The following is a 6081-nucleotide window of genomic DNA, read 5'->3' as shown; positions in this document are numbered from 1 at the left end:
AATAATTTATTTTTCTCTCTAAAAAACTAATTAGTATAGAATACGTTTAACATTTAAAGGTGAAATGTCTTCTGGTTCTTAAATTCTAGGTCTAAGCAAATATTGGCTAATTTAATGATTATATATCTTTAAACAGATTACTTTTTTTCTCAAAAAAAGTTTTATATTTTTGTGTAATCCAAAAATGTCTGTATTTTTACTGTGATTTTTGTCTTTCATTTCATGTTTATAAAGATCAAGTCTATGTGATTATATAAATATTTACCTGTATTTTTTGTTAATAGTTTTTTAGGTTGAATTTTTTAAAATATTCATGAATTTATTTCATCTGGAAATGTTCATGTATTTTATAATTAGAGTAACAGATTTAATCAGTTATTTTTCCCAAGTAGTGATCCAGAGTACCCCAGGACATTTATTGAGTAATTCATTCTTTCACAACTTTTGTAAGATGCTACTTTTACGATTAACTAAAATGTTTACATATTTTGAGAAAAGATTTTGAACTTTCTGTTCTGCGACTGATCTATGTAATAATGTATAAATATCACAATAATTATAATGGCATTATAGTACACCTTAAAATCTATGATTAGGAGCTTTTCTTGATTACTCTTTTTTAAGCTCACACCTTTTTCCAAATAAACTTCACAATTACGTTGAGTACAGTTCTTTTAAAAAAATATCTCTTTTGCTTATAGTGAAAAATATTTATTTTGTATTCCAGTAGAGAAATGCTTTATGCTTCTCTTATTAGAATCCTCTCTTTTACTCTGGCTAAGAATTTTGAACAGTTTTGCACAGTTTAGTATACTTATGCTTAAATTTTTTCTTGGTATTATATTTATTATTTACTAAATTATTTTTGTTTTATTATTAGGTTGTTTTTTATATTTTTTACTTTCTATTTTACATTTAAGAGATTACTTCTCAAATAGTAGAAAGATAACAATTTCATATTTTTGTTTTAACATACTGAACTCAAACATTTTAAAGTGTTCTGGTGATTCTCTTGGGTTTTCTTGCTAGGTAAATATATAATCTGTTGATAATTATATTTTGATTTTTTTCTCAAACTTATGACTAAGTTCTTTTTTGGTCTTATTCCTTTTCCCAACATTTCTAGAATAATGTTAAATAAGAATGGTGAAATGAGTAGATATTCTTTTCCTATAGGTTTTTTTATAGACAGATATATAGATAGATGTTATAATTGTGTGATGTAAACTAAAGTAATATTTTAATATCCCCTTCAACAAAAGGAATTACATGCTTTAATCATCTATGATTCTGGAAAACAGCATGATATTTCTTATCTATTACATGTTCAAAAACAATTATTAAACAAACAAATAAGTAAATACAAAGTAAAGCAAATTAGAAACAAATCCATGAGTGCACTTCATAACAAGTGCCTGTTTTACCTCAAGCTACATTTTTTTCTTAAGCCTTAAGTATTTTCCTAAGAGTGTTCTAGCTACCTTCCTTGCTCTTTATCAAATTCTTTCTCATGGTTCTGAGATCTGCTCCCAAAGACCACTCTCAAAGCTGGAAGCCTGACACTATTCCAGGCTTCCCCCACATTGAATGCCCACTTGAGCAATGCATCATGTTTTTAAGGTACTATCTTTGACAAACACATTTAGCGGTATCCCATACAAAACAAGTGACCTCCTTTCTCTTGAGAACTGCCCCTAGCTGTCATAACTGTGCTCTGTGTCCCTCACCAACTTGCTCCTGTCAGTTGGACCAGAAGTGGACACCAGACCAAAGCCAAACAATAGAGATTCTGTTCAGGAATTTGAAAGTGTAACCGAGACCTGAGATCCTGAGTGGAGAAGGTATAAAAACTTGAAAGCTAAAGACTATATTCTACATGACGTGCCTCATGGAGCAAGAAGTTGAGGAAGTAGTTTGAGAGAGAATGAAGTAAAAGGAAATAAATTAGAGGATAAATAGAGAGTTTTCCCAGGATGTCTGGTTTGTTTTTATTTTTTGATATTTTATTCTTTCAAATCCTGAGGGCTTCTTTTTGTCTCTTAGTTTTCTTAAAATAACTTTTTGATGTTCATGTAACATTTCCTCTTTTTTATTAGCTAGTTTTGACTTGCTTCTGTGACTTCTGACCAAAGTATCTTCATGATGACACGATCAATATATATCTCCTCTATTTTGAGAAACTTAATTGTCTCTCTGAAGACAATGCTGAGATCTTCATATTTATTGATTCAGCAATTGCAATTGGGTACAATATCTGCAGGCAGACTGTGTAGGTTTGAATACCTTCTATACCATTTACTAGGCTTGAGTCTTTGGTCAAATGCCTAACTTTTCCATGTCTTGTTTTCTTCATCTGTAAAATAGCAAGGATAATAGCACCTACTTCATAGAGAATGAAAATTCAAGCAGGCAGTACTTGTAAACCACTTAAAAAAATGTCTTACACGTAGTTTGAAAAAACATAAGTGTTTTGTAAATAAGAAATTTTGTTTCAAAAACTAGCTCACTGAATTGTGAGCACTGATTTTACTTATTGGATGCATTATTATTATTATTATTATTATTATTATTTCCTAGAATAAGATTTCTCTCAACATACATGAGCATCTCAATCCCTGTTCCAATCTACGGTTGCTTTTAAAGGTCATTATATTCACCACCAATGCAGGAAACCATTTAAAGGCGCCGCTGCCACCACAGACCTTGCAGTTAACTCCGCCCGGACCCACCCTTCGAACGCAATCCCTAATGCAGGCTTTGCCCCAGATCGCCCTGGGCTTGCTTCTCGCAAGCCCACCTGAAAAAACTCAGTAGTTTTTCCTGGAAACTGTGATGAAGGGAAGGACCCTGCGGTGATCAGAGGCATAACTGTGGAACCTGACCCCATCATCCTTCCTGAGAACGTGACCCTCAGTCTCCTGGGCAGCACCACTGTTCCCCTGAGTTCTCATCTGGAGATGGACTTAGTTTTGGAGAAGGAAGTGGCTGGCCTCTGGATCAAGACCTCATGGCAGCTGTACCTTTGAACACGTTTGGGGGGCCCTGTCCAGAGCCCCTACATACCTATGGCATTCCTTGCCACTATCCCTTCAAAGAAGGAACCTACTCACTGCCCAAGAGCAAATTCACTGTGCCTGACCTGGAGCTGCCCAGCTGGCTCACCACCAGGGCATATAGCATGGAATCCGTCACAGCAGAATGGAGGAGTGTGAGGAATGTTCCTTTTCCTCTGTCTTGTGTTTGCCAAGGTCAAATTCCCACTCTCTGCCCCTCTTTAGTCCCCTTCCTACAATGAGTCCGCTACCCTCACTGAAAATCGTTTTGTGCCATTTACATTTTAGGCTGGGGCAAGCAGCCCTGGCCTAAGGGAGGATGAGTTGGACAGTTCTTGATAGCCCAGGGCATCTGCAGGCTAACCACGTTACCTATCCCCATTAGACATTCTCTCTAAAGAGCCTCGTTCATTTCCAAAGCAGTTGAGGAATGGGAACCAGTGTTTTAGGACCTGAAGAATCTTTATGACTCTCTCTCTCTCTCTCTCTCTGTCTCTTTCTCTCTCACTTTCTTCTCTGTCACTCTTTTTTTTTTTTTTTCCACTAAGTTAAAGGCAAAGTGAGAGTATTAACGACCAGCCCCCTGTTATAACCAAGGGGCGAAAGGGGCGAAAGGAGTTGCTCTTAGTCTATTCCTCCCTTAACTTCTGTAGCTAATTTTGATTTCCTTTGTAGATTTGTCCAATTAATATTAGGGTGCAGCATATCCTGCAGAGGTAGGGTGTGTGGGACAGAAGTCCCTTGGGGGAGATATTAGGAGTGCTCTGTTGTTTATAAACTCAGGTACCTGCAGGGCTTAGCAAGAGACTTAAATGAGTGACAAGGACTATGAGAAATATGTTGATTCCAGGCTTGACTTTGATTTTTCCTTTTTGATTAAAGATAATACTACAATGTAAATATTTCTCATATGATAAAGAAAGTCATAGCACATGTGCGTTGATAAAAGGCTGCTGAGGCCTGGCCTCCAGTTGGAAATACAATTAAGGGTGGCACAGATTGGAGAGTGCATAGCCAGTCTGTGAAGTCAACTGCTACCTAGCTATGACCAGTCAGTGTCAAATAAGAATGGTGTGGGTCTAGTATTGCCAGATAGTTTCAATGTTTATTTCCAGAGTAGCCAAAAATCCAGATTTTTATATGAAATCTTATCATTTTAAAATATTGCTAACTAATTTTTTTTAAACACTGTGTGGTGTGATATGTCCCAAACGGAAAAATCAGTGGGACAGTCTGACTCATGGGTGGCCAATTCGCAACCTCTGACCTCAGACCGTGCATGCCTTGTGTTCTTAAGACCACTCCCGTGGCAACATTTCTCCCTCCACAGGGCCAAAGCCATACTGTCTGATCCCAAGGAGAAGGTTCTTTCTTCCGTGCTAGGAGAGGTGTGGGCAGCTTCTCAGCTATTAGCTGTGGGGATCACGAGGCTGCGTGCCCCAGTCTTGGAGTCCTGTCAGGTGAATGAGGCAGTTGGGAAAGAGATGACCCCACAAGCAGCTGCTTTTGGAGCAGGGGTCCAAGGCAGAGAGGGTGGCCTCCATGTCAGGCTGCCTGGATTTGTCCAGCATCCTGTTACACCGTAACAACTTCTGAATCACACATCAGCCCTGAATTCTGGGCTCATTTGAAGCCTGAATAACAATAAATCTTAAGTTGCAAATAAATAAATATTGTCATATTCTCTAGGGAAGACAAATTAAAAATAGACCCAAGCAAGGCTGGGCGCGGTGGCTCACGCCTGTAATTCCAGCACTTTGGGAGGCGAAGGTGGGTGGGTCACCTGAGGTCAGGAGTTTGAGACCAGCCTGGCCAACATAGTGAAACCCTGTCTCTACTAAAAATACAAAAATTAGCCTGGCATGGTGGTGGGCACCTGTAATCCCAGCTACTCGGGAGGCTGAGGCAGGAGAATTGCTTGAACCCAGGAGATGGAGGTTGCAGTGAGTTAACACAGTGCCACTGTACCTCAGCCTCGGTGACACAGTGAGACTCTATCTCAAAAAAAAAAAAAATACCCAAGTAGGAGAGAGAAGAAATACCTAGCGCATAAGGAAAATATTATGCTCTGACATCAAGTTTTCTGTGACCAAATTCCTGAGGAGAAGGCAGCCTACAGGCCAAGTGAATTTAAGAAAAATTCTATTCTAATAACCGTCTCAATCCAGAAGAAGCTTCCAGACAGCGTATCCCTGGCCTAATTTCCTTTCAGTTTTCTTATTCTGCCCTAGTCTCACTTTCCCTCCTTTCTTCTTTTGTTTCCAAATAATCACTTATATGTGAATATATGTGTGTCTGTGTTTAGTTGCATAGAATAGTAGCCCATTATCATTTGGTATTTTGTTGCTATTATGAGTGTCCTTTTCTTATTTCTAACTGCAAGCTCTACTTTTGTTGTTTAGTCTTCTTCTTTTCACTTCTTATTTTTCTTCACATTAAATATTTATTTATGTTCTTTTATCAGTCAAAGTCCTGACAGGAAATAGATGGCAGGGATACTCAAAAAAGATCTGACAAACTGAAAATCGTGACTGAAGAGAACTCTGTGAAGGGACTATTTACAGAGGTCTGGTTTGAGTTAAGGAAATAAAAAGGAATGGCAATGAAGCCAGAAATAATATAACCTGGAAGTTGATGTCACCTGTGTGACTCAACTACAGGGCAAAGAGAAAGAGTTATCACTGCAACCCGGTGGGTAGAGGACTGCAGTAAGAAATGCAAACCATGCCTCTCAAGATGTGAGGGCATAGAACAATTGTGGGAAATATAATAGTACCTATTTCATAAAAAATGAAAATTCAAGCCAACAATATTTGTAAAGCACTTAAATCAGTGCCTTACTCAAACGTTCCTTCATCTTGTTCCCAAATACTTACTGGTACTCCCTATTGGCCAACTTAAGAAGAGCTTAAGCTCTTCTTAAGAGCATGTATGCTTGGTGTCATGGACCTCTAAACCCTCTGCCTAACCACAGCAAAGAGAAAAATAGAATATATGCTATAATATAATATATATTATATAATTTATA

General features: G+C 37.8%; 1 pseudogene; it reads left to right on the top strand.

Moving 5' to 3' along the window:
- Window positions 1-2745: 2745 nt before the first annotated feature.
- Window positions 2746-3521, top strand: LOC108540667 (ganglioside GM2 activator pseudogene; annotated as a pseudogene).
- Window positions 3522-6081: the final 2560 nt, after the last annotated feature.

The sequence above is a fragment of the Rhinopithecus bieti genome, unplaced genomic scaffold (genome assembly GCF_001698545.2).
Source record: "Rhinopithecus bieti isolate Rb0 unplaced genomic scaffold, ASM169854v2 scaffold_19040, whole genome shotgun sequence".
In the NCBI taxonomy this organism is placed as follows: Eukaryota; Metazoa; Chordata; class Mammalia; order Primates; family Cercopithecidae; genus Rhinopithecus; species Rhinopithecus bieti.
Note: the sequence above shows the minus strand (reverse complement) of the source record. Positions and strands in the feature narration are given on the sequence as shown.